The sequence below is a fragment of the Heptranchias perlo genome, chromosome 36 (assembly GCF_035084215.1).
Source record: "Heptranchias perlo isolate sHepPer1 chromosome 36, sHepPer1.hap1, whole genome shotgun sequence".
NCBI classification, from domain to species: domain Eukaryota; kingdom Metazoa; phylum Chordata; class Chondrichthyes; order Hexanchiformes; family Hexanchidae; genus Heptranchias; species Heptranchias perlo.
In genome coordinates, this window is record NC_090360.1 from 19180056 (window position 1) to 19202254 (window position 22199).

General features: G+C 46.3%; 1 long non-coding RNA gene across 1 annotated transcript in view; it reads right to left on the reverse strand.

Moving 5' to 3' along the window:
* Positions 1–1393: 1393 nt before the first annotated feature.
* LOC137304181 (uncharacterized) overlaps positions 1394–22199 on the reverse strand; it is a 28019-nt gene continuing 7213 nt past the window's right edge. Inside the window, exons 2-3 of the long non-coding RNA XR_010958523.1 lie at positions 4358–4476; positions 1394–1617 (exon numbers count right to left, since the gene is read on the reverse strand). This is a non-coding gene — a long non-coding RNA (uncharacterized lncRNA). The remainder of the gene's footprint in view (positions 1618–4357; positions 4477–22199) is intronic.

A 22199-nucleotide genomic window follows, 5' to 3' on the forward strand; every position in this document is an offset into this window, starting at 1 on the left:
CCACCCCCCCCCAACCCACTGACAGCCATGGACTGTTTCCATGGGCCCCCAGCTGCTGCCTCCTGCCGCTAAATTCCTACCCCCGCCCGCCGGCCAGGTAGTCAATCTGGCCGGATGTTGGGCGGGGCACTGGAAAGGTATATTTAAATGAGGGTCAAAATCCTGGAACTCCCTACTTAACAACACTGTGGGAAAACCTTCACCACACAGACTGCAGCGGTTCAAGAAGGCAGCTCACCACCACCTTCACAAGGGCAATTAGGGATGGGCAATAAATGCCGGCCTCGCCAGTGACGCCACATCCCACGAATGAATTAAAAAAAAGTTACACTATTTATAAATTAATATTCATAAAACTAGAAGTTTAACAGCAACTTAGTTCAGCATCAATGTTTGGGCTATTGAGTAATGGTGGAAAACAAATTCTAGATTGGAACATGTTCATTAAAGAACAGGCCAAACTGTGGCCTCGATTGTTACGGAGGGTGCGGGGGAGCCCTGGTAGCAGGCAGTGCACCCAGCAAGGTCGGGGACCTGGAGGGCCTGCCGATCTTAATGGCAGGGCCTCATTTAAATATACCTTTCGAGTGCCCTGCCCGACATCCGGCCAGATTGACTACCTGGCCGGCGGGCGGGGGTGGGAATTTAGCGTCAGGAGGCAGCAGCTGGGGGCCCATGGAAACAGTCCATGGCTGTCAGTGGGTTGGGGGGGGGTGGTCTTTGATGCACTAGTGGGAATAATGGGCAGAGCCCTGAGCCTGCTGTCTGTGTAGAATTAGGTCAACCAGGAACACTTGGGGAAATGATTGTCTGAAGGAGGGGGGGCTCTGGCCACGATCGGATGAAGGGAGGATGTGGCCGCGATCGGGAGGGGAGAGTCCGGGGCTGGGGAGGCCCACGGGCTCTTTGAGGGGCTTGCCGGGGAAGCACTCTTGCTCTTCCTGGCCCAAAAGGAGTTCAAAGAAAGGCACGGTTTTAATACTTTCTCTGGCCAGTCGGCTCCTCCCGCTGTGTTGTTGCTGCCGGACACAGACAGTGCGAGACTCCCCCGGGGTGGACCTTAAATTTACAACGCGGCGCCAATGACATCATCAGAACGCAACTTTTGAATCTTAAGTAGGCGCCGCCTGTTTTTAGCGGGAGCCTCGTCCAGGGCCTGAATCGCCACCGTTAATATTATGGCGGCCGGGAACACGTCAGTTTGGAGGCCAGATTTACATATCTAGGATTTTAATCCCTCGCCCGACCCTGCATGTCCATCAGGGGTCGGGGTTAAAATTGAGGCCTGTTTCTGAAATGGGAACTCAGATTTATTTTGTTCTTTACAGTGTAACAGGAATCACACACAACTCAATGAACCAAAACTGTTAGTTTTCTCAGCCGCCAATACACTTTAGGAAAAACAGGAAACAACATATTTTGGAACTGATTCAATACAATAAAAGGGATCTAAAGAGGTCGGGTAAATCTCACGAGGCTCCTTTCTCTGCGCAAGACCTTGATGGAGAATTGGGTGTAGACACCAGCTTTGGTAGCTCCAGTTCTCTGATCCGTGCTGTGGTCGAGCAAGACCTCCGCAACGAGAGCCTCACCTCACAAAATTCATCCGATGGCGTCCTGGAGAAATAACGTGTGAGAATTTTACATCGTTTGTCAATAGAGTCTAATGACGCTAAAAAATGGACTAAATAAGTTTATGCATGGGAGGAAGGGAAGAAAAAGGTTCAGTGAAGAGCAAGGGAGAGAAAGACTTGCATTTCTCTAACACTTATCCCATCTCTAAGAAATTTCTCAAAATGCTTCACGAACAATGAATTACTTTGGAGTGCAATGACTGTTCTGTAGACAAATGCGGTAGTCATTTTGCAGAAAGACAGAGCGGGAGTGAAGTTAGATGCTACGGATAAGAGAGAATCATCTGTCGATGATGAGTTTTTCCTTGTGTCCTGCTCAGAATGCGAGAGAGCTGATTGAGTTTCCCTGTATATGGGAGTTGTATTGACGTCTGGGTTGGACTCGCACTTTATGGCAACAAGAGCTGTTGAGGGGAAAAGAAGTGTTTGCCGTAGAGAAGGAAATCAAGCTTCTTGGAGGAAATGAGGGAGTTCCATCTGGGATTAAAGGAGATGGTGAGGTCAAAAGTGTCAACGAATGAAGAAGGGCCAATGGTGGAGCCATCAAAGATAGAGGGGGCAGCTGTTGATTGGACTTAGAAGGACGTGAAGAAACTGTTATTTGATGAATTGCACAAGATGTGTTGAAGTGAGTGAATGAATTCTCTGCTGAATGAATGAATTCTCTGCTGACATTGCTGTGCTTGAAAGCACACAATTTATCAGATGCAGTATTGATTCTTCAAACTTGAAAAGTGCTGGTTGAGCATCTCCTGACTGTTTAATCATTCTCATTTTAAGAAACACAGTAAATGGTAATAGCCAAGCTAGTTACAATGATTACAGCAATTTACATGTTTAGTAGTCAATGTATCCACGATAGTTACAACATGTTACTTCTTCCTTCCTTCTTCTTCACTGTGCTCAAATCAAAACCCCTTGCCGTCTTTCACTAACTCAGTTTTTTTCCCAGGACTGTGGACTTGCAGATGCATTATGTACAGTACAGTGCTTGCAACAGGATCAGTGAATAAAGTGTGTAAAGTAGGAATTGTAGGGAGGGTGGTTATAACAGGTTCAGTATCTAGAGTAGTTCCAGTAGATGCGTTAAGTAGATGATGCATGCAGTCATAACAGGGGGATGAACCTCAACAAGAGTCACACCGTGGCCACAATGATATAGATCAAATTCCTACCATAACTCGTGCTAGTGAAGCCATTAAGGTAATGGAGACTATTGGACCAGACTATCCCGGCAGAGATTTGTAAGTGTGGCTGTGGAGTCCTCACTGACTGGCTGCACAGATTCTTCAATCATGTGTTTGACATTCTGCTGCGTACATATCTCTAATGATTCTTCCATCCTGCAGATCACATGTCCCACCAATGATGTAACTGATCAGATGCTAGGTTTTGGATCAAGGCTGCATCCAGGGTATCTTGTGCTTGCCTGGCTGGTGGAAGACTTGCATTAGAAGATGACCAGTTTGTGTTTGATGCATTTTGCCATAAGGAGATCATTCGGTATTGGCATCCCTGCCAACCATGTGTTAAAGCTTTCCAAAGTGATCAGTCTCTCTGTTTCTAGTGTTGCAGTAGTCATGTTTAAAAAATTGTTCTTGGGATATGGTCAACACTGGCAAGGCCAAATTTATTGCCCATCCTATGTTGCCCTGAACAGATCATCAATAGTCATCCTTAGAAGGTGGTGGTGGGCTTTCTTCTTGAAAGTAACAATTGTTTGTGCAACTGAGTGGTTTACTGAGCCACTTCAAAGGGTATTAAGAGGGAACCATGTAGTGTGGACAAGGCACATGTAAGTAGTAGTCGGTTCTCTTCCCTGAAGTGGGCACAGGTTTTATAATGGAAAAAGTAAAAGTGTAACAAGAGAAAGTAAGGTTTTGCAGGCAGGACGTGCCAGCAGACATAAGGAAGTGAATTGCGGCAGGAATTCTCCTGCTCGTCTGCTGTTTACACAGATTTTCTGGGGTTGCTGTGGCTCTTCTGCTGAAGTTACATGGGGGAACAGGACAACCTCCTCCGAAATTCACCCCCCAAGAGTTTTAATGCATTACTGAGGGAATGCTGCACGGTCTGAGGTTCCATCCTTCGATGAGCTGTTAAACTGAGGGAGGCCATCTGCCCTCTTAGGTGGATGTAAAAGATCCCATGGCACTATTTTGAAGAAGAGCAGGGGGACTCTCCCCGGTGTCCTGGCCAATATTTATCCCTCCACCAACACCACTGGTGTTGCTCTTTGTGGGATCATGCTGTGCTCAAAATGGCTGCCGCATTTCCTACATTAAAACAGTGACTACAATTCAAAAAGGACTTCATTGGCTGTGAAGCACTTTGGGACATCCTGAGGTTGTGAATAGTGCTATAGAAATCCAACTTGTTTCTCTCTTTCTGTGACTAATCAATCTCCCACATAGGAAGTCAAGGCCAGATACAGTCTTAAAGGACGTTAGCGAACTAATTGGGTTTTATACGACATCTAGCAGTTTTCACGGTCATAAATTACCAGATTTATTGAATTTAGTTTTACAATTGCCATAGTGGGATGTGACTTACTGGTCCAGTACCCACTGTACCCAAATATCTGGGTCACTACAAAACTGTTCTTCTTGTCATTTATCACCATCTTTGGTGTGTAGACACTAGTGATAGTGACAAAACGCTTCTGTTTCAGTGGCAGACTATCTAATTTCACGGTGAGGTAAGTGTGAATTGCAAATCCGAACCTGCAGGATGTAATGCTTCATTTGCCTGGTTGCTGTAGAAGAAGCCATCGTCAGAACTATCGTCCACCAAGTGTCTTTCTGCAGGCAGTTGTGTGATGACAATGCTGCAGCGAGCCAGCCTCCATGTAAACAAAAGAAAGAATTGCATTTATATAGTGCCTTTCATGACCTCAGGACCTCCCAAAGCGACTTACAGCCAATTAAGTACTTTTGAAGTGTAATGTAGGAAACATGGCAACCAATTTGCAGACAGTAAGGTCCCACAAACAGCAATGGTAATGATGGGATAATCTGTCTTAGTGATGTTAGCTGAGGGATGACTATTGGCCAGAACTCCCCTGCTCTTCTTCAAAGTAGGGCCATGGGATCTTTTACGTCCACCTGAGAGGGCAAACAGGGCCTCAGTTTAAATTCTCATCCGAAAGACAGCACCTCCGATAGTGCAGCACTCCCTCAGTACTGCACTGAAGTGTCAGCCTAGATTTTGTGCTCAAGTCTCTGGAGTGGGACTTGAACCCACAACCTTCTGACTCTGTGTCTTGTCTGTCAAGAAAAGTTCTGGTGTTCCGTGAAGCCTGTGACATTCTGGTTTTTAATTTCCCATTCATAATTCAGTTCCAATTTTAAATTTCATACATTTTGTCCTTAGTTTTATACACTGCTTTGATTTTATATTATAATTTATTGTTGAATAGCAAAATTTACAGCAATATGGGAAGCAGAGGAGTTGATTGGAACTTAGGAGTTTCTCAGCAGTACAGGCTGAAGAGATGGGAGATGTAAAACTGAGGTGCTACAGCCCCATCACTGGCAGGATGGTGTAATTACAGTGTGACAAGTTTACATAGATAGTTCCCATTATAAATGTGAATATAGTAATTTATAATGGAAAAAATTGAAACAAAAATGTAACAGAAAGTAAGGTTTTGTAGACAAGAAGTGCATGCAGATGAAAGATTGTTAATATATTATATAGATGATCCAGTGCAGTATTTGCTAAAGGTGCTTGTGACCTCTGAAGACATAACATCGACACTGCAACAACTTTTATTTTTCACTATCCACTACAGAGACGCCATTTGATTCTTTCTGCGGTGCATAAATGAAATGAGAATGGTCATCTGATACAAACAACCCAATGCTGATTCACAACTGCAACAGACACAGTAGTTACAACAAATATGGCAAGTTGCCACAGTACCAGGCACGGTAACATCAGATACAATAGGTGCAGCATCTACAGGTACCTTACCTACCCAAGTGCCTGTTCTTCATCTGTGAGTTTAGACAGTGAATATTGTCAGGCTATTCAACTGTGTACGGCAACACATTAGAGTCCGAGTTGTCTTCATTCACCATGCTTCCAGTAGAATCATTGCTAGCAATCAGGAGCAGGGGCTTGGGCTGACTTTAATCCATTCTCTGGTCTGGGGGTGCTGAGGCCGATGGTCCTGCCCCAACAGCTGCCCTGGATAAGATCATTCACTCAGCACGGACTGTTGGTCAAATCTGCTCTGGAAATGTTTTTACCGATTAGATCACTGGGTGGGGGGGGGTGGGGTTATGTTACAGTACTTGTAATAATTAGGGCACGGAGCAAATGATCAGTTCCACTGCGTTATAGTCAGGAACATTATGCCTGGCAGACGCCTCAGCTACATTGGTGCAGCTTGGCTCAGTTGGTAGCACTCTCACCTCTAAGTCAGAGTTTCAGCCCCACTACAGCACGTAATCCAGGTAGATCCTTCAGTGCTGAGGGCATGTTGTATTGTCCTGCGGATGAGATGTTAAACCTTATCCAATGGTTCAGGTGGATGTTAAAGATCCCATGCCACAACTTCAAAGAAGTGCAGGGAGTTCTCTTAGTATCTTGGCCAATATTCATCCTTCAAGGGAGTTCCCCTGTTATCCTGGCCAATATTCCTCCTCCAGGGTAGTAAACAATGTGGGCACCACACTTTAGGAATGATGTCAAGACCTTAGAGAGAACGCTAAGGAGATTTACTAGAATGGTGCCAGGGATGAGGGACTTCAGTTACGTAGATAGACTGGAGAAGCTGGGGTTGCTCTCCTTAGAGCAGAGAAGGTTAAGAGGAGATTTGATAGAGATTTTCTAAATCATGAAGGGTTTTGATACAGTAAATAAGGAGAAACTGTTTCCAGTGGCAGAAGGGTGAGTAACCAGAGGACACAGATTTAAGGTGATTGGCAGGAGAACCAGAGGTGACATGAGGAAAAATAATTTTACGCAACGAGTATGCACTGCCTGAAAAGGTGGTGGAAGCAAGTTCAATAGTAACTTTCAAAAGGGAATTAGATAATTACTTGAAGGGAAAAAAATATTGCAAGGCTATGGGGAAAGAGCAGGGGAATGGGACTAATTGGATAGCTCTTTCAAAGGGCTAGTACAGGCACGATGGGCTGAATGACCTCTTTCTGTGTTGTATCATTCTATGATTCTAAAAGGATTGTTCATTGCAAAGCTTTCTGTTAAGTAAAAACAACTACCTTTGTTCATGATGTTTTGCATCTTACATAATTCATACCGCTCACCAACTTGATAGGGTCCTAATTCATCACTGTCACAAATTTGTAAACTTTTAAGCAAAAGGTTAGCAAATTTTAGCATAGATTCCCTTTTCAAAGTTACTATTGAATCTGCTTCCTCCACGCTCTCAGGCAGTGCATTCCAGATCATTACAACTCGCTGGGCAAAGAATTTCTCCTCATCTCCCCTTTGATTCTTTTGCCAATTATCTTAAATCTGTGTCTTTTGGTTACCGGCCCTCCTGCCAGTGAAAACAGTTTCTCTTTACATCGAGTTACATCAAAACTACAGCACAGAAACAGGCCATTCAGCCCAACTGATCTATGCTGGCGTTTATGCCTCACACGAGCCTCCTTCCTCCCTACTTCATCTAACCCTATCAGCATATCCTTCTATTCCTTTCTCCCTCATGTGCTTATCTGGCTTCCCATTAAATGTATCTTTGCTATTCGCCTCAGCTACTCCTTGTGGTAGCGAGTTCCACATTCTCACCACTCTCTGGGTAAAGAAGTTTCTCCTGAATTCCCCATTGGATTTATTAGCAACTATTTTATATTTATGACTCCTAATTTTAGTCTCCCCCACAAGAGGAAACATTTTCTCTACGTCAACCCTGTCAAATCCTATCATTATCTTAAATACCTTTATCAGGTCATCCCTCTTTTCTAGAGAAAAGAGCCCCAGCCTGTTCACCCTATCCTGATAAAGATACCCTCTCAGTTCTGGTATCATTCTTGTGAATCTTTTTTGCACCCTCTCCAATGCCTCTAAATCCTTTTTATAACATGGAGACCAGAACTGTGCACAGTACTCCTAGTGTGGTCTAACCAAGGTGCTATACAAGTTTAACATAACTTCTCTGCTTTTCACTTCTATCTCTCTAGAAATGAACCACAGTGTTTGATTTGCCTTTTTTATGGCCTTATTAACCGGAGTCACTACTTTTAGTGATTTGTGTAACTGTACCCCTAGATCCCTTTGCTCCTCTATCCCATTAAGACTCTTACTATGGAAGCAGTATGTGGCCTCCTTATTCTTCCTACCAAAATGCACCACCTCACACTTGTCTATATTGAAGTTCATTTGCCAATTGCACGCTCATCCTGCAAATTTATTAATGTCTTCATGCGTTTTGATGCATTCTTCCTTTGTATTAACTACACCTCCCAATTTGGTGTCATCTGCAAATTTTGAAATTGTACTTCCGATACCCGAATCCAAATCGTTAATCTAAATTGTGAACGACAGTGGTCTCAACACCGATCCCTGTGGAACACCACTTCCCTCCTTTTGCCGGTTGGAAACAGTTTCTCCTTATTTACTCTATGAAACCCCTTCAGAATTTTGAACACCTCTATTAAATCTCCCCTCAACCTTGTCTTGCTCTAAGCAGAACAATCCCAGCTCTTCCAGTCTCTCCACATAGCTTAAATCCCCCACCTGACTTTTCCTAGTATACTGGCCAACTTTCCTCCCTCAAGGAATTCCATCAAAAACAAATTACTGGTCACCCATTCCCACATTACAACAGTAACTGCACAATGTGATTGATTCCATGTGAAGTCCTGTGGAATGTTTGAGGCTCTTGATAAGACATTACAACAGTGACTACACTTCAAAAATACTTCATTGGCTGTAAAGCACTTTGGAATGTCCTTAGGTCATGAAAGGCGCTATATAAATGCAAGTCTTTCTTTCTTTATACAAATTCTTTCTTTCGAGGTGCACCATGTACAATGCAAAGTGTTTACAATCACTGTACCACATCCATTAAATCACACACAGACAGTCTAGGCAAAAAGGACGACAGTGACAGGAAGATACAGTGGGATATGCACAATATGTAAACAACAACAACTTGCATTGATATAGCGCCTTTAACGTAGTAAAAGGTCCCAAGACGCTTCACAAAAGCGATTATCAAACAAAATTTGACACCTAGCCACATAGAGAGATAGTAGGACAGGTGACTAAAAGCTTGGTTAAAGAGATAGGTTTTAAGGAACTACTTAAAGCAAGAGAAAGAGGTAGAGAGGCGGAAAGTTTTGGGAGGGAATTCCAGAGCTTAGGACCTAGGCGGCTGAAGGCACGGCCACCAACCGTGGGGCGAAGGAAATCTGGCACGTGCAAGAGGCCAGAAATAGAGGAGCACAGCGATCTCGGGGGGTTGTAGGGCTGGAGGAGGTTACAGAGATAGGGAGGGGTGAGGCCATGGAGAGATTTGAAAACATGGATGAGAATTTTAAAATCGAGGCATTGCTGGACAGGGAGCCAATGTAGGTCAGCGAGCGCAGGGTGAATGGGACTTGGTGCGAGTTCGGATACGGGCAGGAGAGTTTTAGATGAGCTGAAGTTTATGGAAGGTGCAAGGTGGGAGGCCGACCAGGAGAATGTTGGAATAGTTGTGTTGGGAGGTAACAAAGGCATGGATGAGGGTTTTAACAGCAGATAAACTGAGGCAGGGGTGGAGACAGTTGTCTTGGAGGTGGAAGGAGGCGGTCTTGGTGATGGAGAGGATATGAGATTGGATGCTCAGCTCAGGGTTAAATAGGATGCTGAGGTTGCGAACAGTACTTGGGTTCGCTGGTGTCCATCCTCGCCGCTGCAGGAGGTGCAAGTAACAGGCCCCTGTAAACCTATTTGATTCTCGGGGCCACTTCCAAATCACAGTGAGATTATTGTAATTGCATTTTAACACCAGTGACTGGGATTTAGTTAAAGGAAACCAGGGGAGGTTATCTCAGGCTCTTAACCATTCTCAGTGTGTTTAAAATCTGTAAACCTGCGATTTACTTAAAAGCATTTCTTCAAACAAGTAGAATTAATAAGAGTTTTATTAATGTTTCATCTCCATCCTTCCTGAAAGTATTTTTTAAAAATCCGTCCTTCCCCCCGTCACACACCATTCAGCAAGATTCTCACGGTCTCCGCCATTGCTGATCCAGCAATAAAACGGATCAGTGTGATGTGTCTCTTCCATCCTTCACTGCCTCCACCTGATCTAAACTCCCTCCACTCCCCCCCCCACCCCCACCTCTGATCAATATCAGAGTCACCATCTTGTGAACTGTTTTAAATTCTTTAGGTTTTATTTTGGAAGGGGAGATATATCAGTGCTGGGAATGTAACACTCTTCTACTCTATTCACTCAATCAGCACCATGAGCTCACAGCGCATTACAATGTAGGATAGATTCAGGGTAACGCTCCACTGATACTACCCCAATAGGCAGTCCTAGGTCAGGTACTGCATGCTCCAAGGGTTTGACGCTGGGTCAGTCTCTCTCCACACTGCCTTTTCAAGCTCTATGTCAGATGTAGCTGGAATTAGATGCAAATTAAGCTCCCCATGCTCTTCCCTAGCAATGTGCCTTAATGTCAGGCTCATGAGAGCACCCCTACTGCACATTAACCTTTGAGTGAGGTTGCCATTTTGTAACAGGGAGGCCGCAGGGTCAATCCCTGGTCTGTCCTGAATGAACTGGTCCTGGCTGAGGCAGAGTTGCAGGCAGTACAACTGGCCTTAGTGTCCCCCAGCGAGGGAAGGTAAAAGTTATCCACTGTTCCCACTCCTCATTGTCATCCAGTGAGTCCCTACTGTCAAATAGTTGGCTGCCACCCACTGTCTCCGTTCACACATGAAGAACTGTCACTCAGTGAGATTCACCACCTTCAAGGGAGGAGGAGGGAGGAGGGAGAGGGGAGGGGAGGGTGATTGGGGGGGAAGGGATGGAGGGAGAACGTTTCCTGTGAATAATGAAACAGTGACACAGAGAGAGAGACTGCCCTCTCATCACTCTGGGCTGGATTCAAACCTAGGCCCCAGAATTGAAAGGGCCATATTCTGACCCACTGTATGTCCACTAGGGTTGTTAGCATTTGCCAGGATCAAAACTGGAGAGGGAGTGGAATCGGGTTTATGGCCAGGAGATAGCATCAGGCTTCAGTTTTTAGATCTGCTTTCCTAATGATATAAATGCATCAAAAAATGTTAATAAGAACATAAGAAATAGGAGCAGGAGTAGGCCATACGGCCCCTCGAGCCTGCTCCACCATTCAATAAGATCATGGCTGATCTTCGACCTCAACTCCACTTTCCTGCCCAATCCCCATATCCCTTGATTCCCTTTGAGTCCAAAAATCGATCGATCTCAGTCTTAAATATATTCAATGACTCAGCATCCACAGCCCTCTGGGGTGGAGAATTCCACTGAGTGAAAAAATGTCTCCTCATCTCAGTCCTAAATGTCCGACCCCTTATCCTGAGACTGTGACCCCTAGTTCTAGACTCTCCAGCCAGGGGAAACAACCTCTCAGCATCTACCCTGCCCTCTCAGAATCTTACATGTTTCAAGGAGATCACCTCTCATTCTTTTAAACTCCAGAGAGTATAGGCCCAGTCTACTCAATCTACGATATATTAAAAATCTTACATCTGCATGCACTTCCTAGCTACAAAACCTTACTTCCTGTTGTCACGTTCTTGTCACACTTTAGTCAACTTTTTCCATTATAAATTGCTGTGTCCACATTTACAATGGAAGCTACCTATGTAAACTTGTCACGCTGCAATTACACCCTCCTACCAGTAGTGGCACTTCAGCACCTTTGTTTTGTGTCTCCCAGTTCCTCAGCCTGTAATGCTCTTGTGCTGCAACCAACTCTATTTCTCTGTTTCCTAAATTACTGTAAGTTTTGCTATTTAAATATAAATAATGTAAAATGAAAGTATGATATAAAAATAAGGACTTTAAAATGGCGACTGAATTACATCTGAGCATCCTGATCCGATTATCCACCTGCCCTCTAACCTGCTTCACCTGAAGTCTACACTCAAGGGGTAATGTTAACTCTGGTGTAAACGGGCAATATCGGGAGTTGACTATTGACCTCAGTAATCTCCCCATCACTGACACCAAGATCAACGACGCAGACTAACAAGGCCATAAGAAATGCCAACCAAACAATGGGGTTCATTTCTAGAGGAATAGAATTGAAAAGCTGAGAAGTTATGTTAAACTTGTATCGAACCTTATTTAGAACACACTTAAGAGTACTGTGTACAGTTCTGGTCTCCATATTACAAAAAGGATGTAGAGGCATTGGAGAAGGTGCATAAAACAAGGATGATATCAGAACTGAGAGGTTATAACTATCAGGAAAGACTGAACAGACTGGGGCTCTTTTCTCTAGGAAAGGGAAGGCTTAGAGGTGACCTAATAGAGGTCTTTAAAATTATGAAGGGGTTCGATAACATAGACATGGAGAAGATGTTTCCAGTTGTGGGGGAGACCAAAACTAGCAGCATAAATATAAGATAGCTGCTAATAAATCCAATAGGGAATTCAGGAAAAACATCTTTACCCAGAGAGTGGTTAGAATGTGGAACTTGCTATCACAAGGAGCAGTTGAGGTGAATAGCATAGATGCATTTAAGGGGAAGCTAGATAGGTACATACAGGATAAAGGAATAGAAGGATACGCTGATAGGGTTAGATAAAGTAGGGTGGGAGGAGGCTCATGTGGAGCATAAACACCAGCATAGACCAGTTGGGCCGAATGGCCTGTTTCTATGCTGTAAATTCAATGTATTTCTATGAAATAGACTTGCCTTTTAAAAAAAATCTTTGGAATCCAGTTTACATTTTAGAAATTTATGGCCGTACACTAAAATCCAGACTGCGTGAAAAATCAGATGAAAGACAAACTCATGTTCCAGCCCCTCACCCAGCTCTTCACCGATACAACGAGAAGCAAAATATTGCAGGAACTGTAAGGTTTCCTGCAGTGAGTGCACCCTGCCCATAACTGAGTGTTTCAGCCCCAGGACCTCTTGTAACCTTTAGTTTAATGCGATACATCTCAACTGGAGTCAGTATTCTGCAGTACGTTGCCACTTGCCTCCCCAGTGTTCCCTGGCCCACTCACTGCTCTCGGTTTCTTGAACTTTCTGACTCTGCAGTATTTCCTCATAAACCATTTCCTGACACTAAGCTGCACAGCCAGCACTTTGTATGTTGGTAAAAATCAATAAACAATAAATATTTATAAGCCCGGGCATAATTGCAGTAACTAAATGTCTACATGGAAAAACGCTACCCTCCCCCATTGAGATTTAATTCAATAATTCAAAGGACAGGAGTCTGTCTGAGCAGAACATGTGCATCGTAATGAAATACCTGCTACAATCATTGAACAGCAGATCCAACCCCTGATCTGTAACAAATGGGAAATAGCTGTTTGATTAATGGCCACAATATTCAATCCAAGCCTTCAATCAGTCGCCAGGATCTACTAGCCACAGAAACAGGACCATTCAAGCCAACAATGGGGGTAGGTTCTGGACATCTGGTTTACCAGCCACAAACTACAAAAGTGGTGGGACAGATGAACCTGAAGTCAAACCTTGCTGAAGACATGTATTGACTGGAATGTTGGCTTTGCACTTTCCCTTCATGATTGATAACCTGACCCAGCAACAACAAACCCAACCCAGCAACAACAAACCCAACCCAACAACAACAAACCCCACCCAGCGACAACAAACCCGACCCAGCGACAACAAACCCAACCCAGCAACAACAAACCCAACCCAGCAACAACAAACCCAACCCAGCAACAACAAACCCAACCCAACGACAACAAACCCCACCCAGCGACAACAAACCCGACCCAGCGACAACAAACCCGACCCAGCGACAACAAACCCAACCCAGCAACAACAAACCCAACCCAACAACAACAAACCCAACCCAACGACAACAAACCCAACCCAGCTTTCAACATAGTAAAATGTCCCAAGGCGCTTCACAGGAGCGATTATCAAACAAAAGATATGACACCGAGACACATAAGGAGATATTAGGACAGGTGACCAAAAGCTTGGTCAGAGGTAGGTTTTAAGGAGCGTCTTAAAGGAGGAGAGAGAGGTAGAGAGGCGGAGAGGTTTAGGGAGGGAATTCCAGAGCTTAGGGCCTAGGCAGCTGAAGGCACGGCCTCCAATGGTGGGTCGAAGGAAATCGGGGATGCGCAAGAGGCCAGAATTGGAGGAACACAGAGATCTCGGAGGGTTGTGTTGGAGGAGGTTACAGAGATAGGAAGGGGGAGAGACCATGGAGGGATTTTGAGAATAAGGATGAGAATTTTAAAATCGAGGCGTTGCTGGACCAGAAGCCAATGTAGATCAGCGAGTGCAGAGGCGATGGGTGAACAGGGCTTACGAGTTGGGATACGGCCAGCAGAGTTTTGGATGAGCTGACATTTTCAGCAAACCTAGCCCGACACCCCAGCAGACCCAGCCTGACACCCCAGCAGACCCAGCCCGACACACCAGCAGACCCAGCCCGACACACCACCAGACCCAGCCTGACACACCAGCAGACCCAGCCCGACACCCCAGCAGACCCAAACCCAAGACCCAAACCTGGCTGGATCCTCCCCCCACCATCTGTGACCTGAAACCCCTTCAGGCCTGAAGGCCGCCCTGAGGTCTATGTTGGCTAGGTGCCTCCCTCCCACCCATGACCTACTGACCTGCGGCCTGAGCTGGACCCTGTCCTTACTGCCGCCTGCACTCTCCTCTGGTCCCTCAGCGCCTGACTATAGACAGGGGTGGGCCTGATTTAAATGAGCAACCTTGAACCAATTTTATGATTCAGGTGAGGCTGTGCCCAGTGAGAGCCTTGGAGTTTGTCGATAATTTATGTGGTTTTGGAGGCCTCTTAAAGGAAAAAGGTAAGTATAGTTTTGCATTTTTATGTCCCCTTGGCTGCATTTTACTCAATGCATAATTAGGTTGTACTGGGTAGGCCTCCATTTTTGTTTTTATCCCCCCAATACTTTTTCTCTATTGGTGGCTTCTGCTGGTTTTGACGTGGCACATTAGAGGAGAGGCTGTGCATCCCTCTGGGCACGGTGAACACATTGCCAGACACCAGCCCTGAGCCATTTTAGCTCTACCTGTTGTTGACTTGGGATCCGTACCTGGGTACGGCAGAGGGACACCTTGGCCTGAACATCTCGGCCGATCCTTGACTGCCAGCTTCGGCGCAATGAAAGAGAGAGTGCAAACGGGCACTGGCTGTAGACGATGCTTCCAATGGTGGCTCCTAGAGTGGACGGAAGTTCCCAACTTAGGTTTGTGCCATGGTCACAGGAGATGTGAACACGTGCAGTTTTGCCACCCTCCAGATAGGAGCTCACTTCTTCCTCATTTGCAGCTGGGTGCGAGGGAGCTGCATTGGCTCAGTCGCCATCCTCCCTCTGTGCAGATGGCACCTCTTCTTTTACTGGAGGGTGGACTTCAGCCTCAAAACAGGACTGCCCGCTTTGGTCCACCTCCTGTAGCAGGATGTTCAATTCTTCACTATCAGAGGGAACAGTGTTACCTACTTGTCCTTGTAGGTGGTGGAAGTCATGGGTTTGGGAGGTGCTGTTGAAGAAGCCTTGGCCTGTAGATAGTCCACAGTGCAGCCACGTGCGCCAGTGGTGGAGAGAGTGGATGTTTGAGGTGGTGGACGGGCTACCGATCAAGCGGGCTGCTTTGTTCTGGATGGTGTCGAGCTTCTTGAGTGTTTTTGCAGTTGCCCCCATCCAGGCAAGTGGAGAGTATTCCATCACACTCCTGACTTGTGCCTTGTAGATGGTGGAGAAGCTTTGGAGAGTCAGGAGTTGAGCCACTCGCCACACAATACCCAGCTTCTGACCTGCTCTAGTAGCCACAGCATTTATGTGGTTACTAGAGTTGAGTTTCTGGTCAATGGTGACCACCAGGATGTTATTGTTGGGGGATTCGGCGATGGTAATGCCGTTGAATGTCAAGGAGAGGTGATTGGACTCTCTCTTGTTGGAGATGGTCATTGCCTGGCACTTATGTGGTGTGAATGTTACTTGCCACTTATCAGCCCAAGCCTAGATGTTGTCCAGGTCTTGCTGCATGCGGGCATGGACTGCTTCATTATGTGAGGAACTGCAAATGGAACTGAAAACTGTGCAATAATCAGCAAACAGATCCACTTCTGACCTTATGATGGAGGGAAGGTCATTGATGAAGCAGCTGAAGACAGTTTGGCCTAGGATGCTGCCCTGAGGAACTCCTGCAGCGATGTACTGGGGCTGAGATGGTTTCCAGTAACCACAACCATCTTCCTTTGTGCCAGGTCTGACTCCAGTCACTGGAGAGTTTTTCCCTGATCCCCATTGATGAGTTTTATTCGAGCTCCTTGGTGCCACACTCGGTCAAAATGCTGCCTTGATGTCAAGGGCAGTCACTCTCACCTCACCTCTGGAATTCAGCTCTTTTGTCCATATTTGGATCAAGGCTATAATGAGGTCAGGAGCCGAGTGGTCCTGGCGGAACCCAAACTGAGCATCGGTGAGCAGGTTATTGGTGAGTAAGTGTCGCTTGATAGCACTGTCGATGACACCTTCCATCACTTTACTGATGGTTGAGCGTAGGCTGATAGGACTGTAATTGGCCGGGTTGGATCTGTCCTGCTTTTTGGCAACCGGACATACCTGGGGAATTTTCCACATTGTCGGGTAGATGCCAGTGTTGTAGCTGTACTGGAATAGGGGCACGGCTAGTTCTGGAGCACAGGTCTTCAGCACTACAATCGGGACCTGTAGCCTTTATGTCCAGTGCCGTTTCTTGATGTCACAAAATGTGCAGCAGCCTACACCCTGTGCTATGCGTGTGTAAACACTAGGGCCCAGTCCATATACACAGTGTGTAAACACTAGGGCCCAGTCCATATACACAGTGTGTAAACACTAGGGCCCAGTGCATATACACAGTGTGTAAACACTAGGGCCCAGTGCATATACACAGTGTGTAAACACTAGGGCCCAGTGCATATACACAGTGTGTAAACACTAGGGCCCAGTCCATATACACAGTGTGTAAACACTAGGGCCCAGTGCATATACACAGTGTGTAAACACTAGGGCCCAGTGCATATACACAGTGTGTAAACACTAGGGCCCAGTGCATATGCACAGTGTGTAAACACTAGGGCCCAGTCCATATACACAGTGTGTAAACACTAGGGCCCAGTCCATATACACAGTGTGTAAACACTAGGGCCCAGTCCATATACACAGTGTGTAAACACTAGGGCCCAGTGCATATACACAGTGTGTAAACACTAGGGCCCAGTCCATATACACAGTGTGTAAACACTAGGGCCCAGTGCATATACACAGTGTGTAAACACTAGGGCCCAGTGCATATACACAGTGTGTAAACACTAGGGCCCAGTGCATATACACAGTGTGTAAACACTAGGGCCCAGTCCATATACACAGTGTGTAAACACTAGGGCCCAGTGCATATACACAGTGTGTAAACACTAGGGCCCAGTGCATATACACAGTGTGTAAACACTAGGGCCCAGTCCATATACACAGTGTGTAAACACTAGGGCCCAGTGCATATACACAGTGCGTAAACACTAGGGCCCAGTCCATATACACAGTGTGTAAACACTAGGGCCCAGTCCATATACACAGTGTGTAAACACTAGGGCCCAGTCCATATACACAGTGTGTATGGGTTCGAAATATGGTAAAATATTATCTATAAACCGAATAACTGTCGACTAATATTAGGAACAATCACAGTGAGGAATTGCTGATGGAATGATTTTAATCCAGTGTATTGTGTTGCCGGAGTGAGACAGATAAGAACTGAAGAATAAGGTACCAAAGGGCCCAGTGAAGCTGAGCCCCTGGTACATTAACTCTCTCATCACTGCCGCTAAATGCATTTTAAATAGTCAAAGTGTTCTTCCCTCTGACTTTGCATGTTTGATTATTCCAAACATTTATCTCTCTTTGAATAAAGCCAGTTTTCTTCATATGGGTATCTGAAATTGACTTTGCACTAAATTCCCTTTATATCCCCTGGTCCAATTGTCATGGCAGACTTTGAATTACTTTTTGTTAATCTCATTCAACCATCCCATTTTATACAAAGCCATGAGGTATCTCTTCTTAATCATCTTCTTTCAACAACAATAACTTGCATTTATATAGCGCCTTTAACTCAGTAAAATGTCCCAAGTCACTTCACAAGATCGTAATCAGACGGCATTTGACACCGAGCCACATAAGGACACATTAGGACAGGTGACCAAAAGCTTGGTCAAAGGGGTAGGTTTTAAGGAGCTTCTTAAAGGAGGAGAGAGAGGTGGAGAGGCGGAGAGGTTTAGGGAGGGAATTCCAGAGCTTAGGGCCTAGTTTACTGAAGGCACGGCTGGCAATGGTGGAGTGAAGGAAGTGGGGGATGGGAAAGAGGCTAGAATTGGAGGAGTGCAGAGTTTTCGGAGGGTTGCAGGGCTGGAGGAGGTAACAGAGATAGGGAGGGGCGAGGCCACGGAGGGATTTGAAAACAAGGTGAGAATTTTAGAATGGAGACATTTGTGGATCGGGAGTCAATGTAGGTCAGCGAGCACAGAGGCGATGGGTGAACAGGACGTGGTACCAGCTGGGATATGGTCAACAGAGTTTTGGCTGAGCTGAAGTTTACAGCAAATCCAGCCCAACAACCCAGCAGACCCAGCCTGACACACCAGCAGACCCAGCCCGACACCCCAGCAGACCCAGCCCGACACCCCAGCAGACCCAGCCCGACACCCCAGCAGACCCAGCCCGACACCCCAGCAGACACAGCCCGACACCCCAGCAGACCCAGCCCGACACCCCAGCAGACCCAGCCTGACACCCCAGCAGACCCATCCCGACACACCAGCAGACCCAGCCCGACACCCCAGCAGACCCAGCCCGACACACCAGCAGACCCAGCCCGACACACCAGCAGACCCAGCCCGACACACCAGCAGACCCAGCCCGACACCCCAGCAGACCCAGCCCGACACCCCAGCAGACCCAGCCCGACACCCCAGCAGACTCAAACCCAAGACTACAGGAAATCCAGGCCAAACCCAGCACAGTACTGTGGGAAACCCATTGACATCAACATGCCACAACACACCCGACAAGCCCACCTCAACACTGCAATTTCCCAACATACCCAGCCCAACACTCCATCAAACCTATTGCAAGACCCTGACCTGCTGGCAAATCCAGTGAAACATTACGGTATATAGGGAGGGGATGGGGGGTGGACAAGATAAGGTGACAGACCAGTGATAGGCAGGGGAGGATACAGACAGAGACACCGTGGCAGGAAGGAGAGGCAATGGGAGAATGCGAGTGGTGGGAAGGGTAAGGGATGCTGGGGGCAGATTAATGCCAAGGGGGTTAGTTCTTCACATTGCTTTCTGTCATCACCTGGTGCCCTGGCTGGATTTTCCCCCCACCACCTGTGACCTGAAACCCCCTTCAGGCCTGGACAGGTCTCTCCCATCAGCAGCTGAAGGTCGCGCTGAGGTCTACGTTGGCCAGGTGCCTCCCTCCCACTCATGACCTGCTGACCTTCGGCCCTGGTCCCTCCCTAGGGAAGGGCAAGGCCGTGGAAGGATTTGAACATGAGGATGAGAATTTTAAAATGGAGGCTTCCGTGGACCAGGAGCCAACGTAGGTCAGCGAGCACAGGGGTGATGGATGAACGGGACTTGGTGCGAGTTAGGATACGGGCAGGAGAGTTTTGGATGAGCTGAAGTTTACAGAGGTTGGAAAACGGGAGGCCGGCCAGGGGAGCTTTGGAATAGTCAGGTCTGGAGATGACAAAGGCATGGATGAGGGTTTCAGCAGCAGATGAGCTGAAGGAGGGGCGGAGACGGGCGATATCACGGAAGTGGAAGGAGGCGGTCTTGGTGATGGAGCAGATATGGGGTCAGAAGCTCAGCTCAGGGTCAAATAGAATGCTCAGGTTGCAAACAGTCTGTTTCAGCCCGAGACAGCGGCCAGGGAGAGGGATGGAATTGGTGGAAATTCAGCCACGACTGAACTCCTGAGTTAAGCTAGAATAACTCAGCTTATTCTAAGTTTCCAATATCGCTCCTGATGAGCAAGGTTCACTAGTAGAAGGTCAAAGCTGGAAGATTACCCCTCATGTCACAACTGGACGAGGCCAAACAGCTCAAGCCATCTCCAAAGGGGATGTGGCGTCACACCGTGCACAGAGCAAGGCACAACTCCCGTGGACCTTATACAACATTGTGCAAGCGACACACTGAAGCTTTACCCCCTGGTGAACTGTTTGCTCACGAACATGTGAAAGTCAACGCCCTGCCATTACAAATCCATTCCCGTTTCCATGGTATCTGGCCCCCCCTAGTGTTCCAAAATTAAAAAGCTCATCACTGCTAGACAAAACTTGGTGCCACCAGAACTAGGTCAGTGAGGGTCTGTACTTGGGGAATCTCTGCACCACTTTATTTTTGCCAGAAATAAAGATGATGGCACAGAAAAGTTCAGTGAGGTGAGAGTTACACTTCATTGCATCGTTTTACTGAAATGTTAAATGAGACAGGCTTAAAGGCAGTCTGGAGTTAACAACAGGGTGCTGTAGGACATGGGAGGGGGGAGGGCAGCCTGCTGAGGGCTGAAACCCCAAACCATTTATCATAGAATCATACAGCACAGAAAGAGGCCATTCAGTCCATCGTGCCTGTGCCGGCTCTTTGAAAGAGCTATCCAATTAGTCCCATTCCCCTGCCCTTTCCTCGTCGCCCTGCAAATTTTTCCTTTTCAAGTATTTATCCAATTCCCTTTTGAAAGTTGCTATTGAATTTGCTTCCACCTCCCTGTCAAGCAGTGCATTCCAGATCATTACAATTCGCTGCATAAAAAAATGTCTCCTCATCTCCCCTTTGGTTCTTTTGCCAATTATCTTAAATCTGTGTCCTCTGGTTACTGTCCCTCCTGCCAGAGGAAACAGTTTCTCCCTATTTACTCTTATCAAAACCCGTCATAATTTTGAACACCTCGATTAAATCTCCCCTTAACTTTCTCTGTTCTAAAGAGAACAATCCCAGCTTCTCTAATCTCTCCGTATAACTGAAGTCTCTCATCCCTGGTACCATTCTAGTAAATCTCCTCTGAACATTCTCCAATGCCTTGACATAAGCTGATTTAAAAAAAAGAATTCCTACCCAGAGCAGTGGAGCAATCCAACAGATTGTCAGCCGTGGCTCATAAGAACATAAAAACATAAGAAATAGGAGCAGGAGTAGGCCGTTCGGCCCCTCGAGCCTGCTCCGCCATTCAATAAGATCATGTCTGATCTTCTCCCTCAACTCCACTTTCCTGCCCAATCCCCATATCCCTTGATTCCCCTAGTGTCCAAAAATCTATCGATCTCAGCCTCGAATATACTCAATGACTGAGCATCCACAGCCCTCTGGGGTAGAGAATTCCAAAGATTCACCACCCTCTGAGTGAAGAAACTTTTCCTCATCTCAGTCCTAAATGGCCGACCCGTTATCCTGAGACTATGACTCCTCGTTCTAGACTTTCCAGATGGGGAAACAGCCTCTCAGCATCTACCCTGTCAAGCCCTCTAAGAATTTTATATGTTTCAATGAGATCACCTCTCATTCTTCTAAAGTCCATAGACTATAGGCCCATTCTACATAATCTCTCCTCATATGACAACCCTTTCATCCCAGGAATCAATCTAGTGAACCTTTGTTGTACTGCCTCTAAGGCAAGTATATCCTTCCTTAGGTAAGGAGACCAAAACTGTACACAGTACTCCAGGTGTGGTCTCACCAAAGCCCTATATAATTACAGCAAGACCTCCTTACTCTTATACTCCAACCCCCTTGCAATAAGCATACCATTTGCCTTCCTAATTGCTTGCTGTACCTGCCTGTTAACTTTCTGTGATTCGTGTACAAGGACACCCAAATCCCTCTGACTACCAACATTTCTTAGTCTGTCACCTTTTAAAAAATATTCTGCTTTTCTATTCTTCCTACCAAAGTGGATAATTTCACAATTCCCCATGTTATACTCCATCTGCCGCCTTCTCACCCACTCACTTAGTCTGTCTATATCCCTCTGCAGCCTCTTTGTATCCTCCTCACATCTTACTTTCCCATCTAGCTTTGTATCATCAGCAAACTTGGATACATTACACTCAGTCCCCTTATCTAAGTCATTAATATAGATTGTAAATAGCTGAGGCCCAGGCACCGATCTTTGCGGCACCCCACTAGTTACAACCTGCCAACCCGAAATGACCCATTTATTGCTCAGTTGACATCACTCTCACCTCTGAGTGAGAAGTTCTTGGGTTCAATCCCCACTCCAGGACTTGAGCACATAATCTAGGCTAACTCTTCAGTGCAGTACTGAGGGAGTGCTGCGTTGCCAGAGTTGCTGTCTT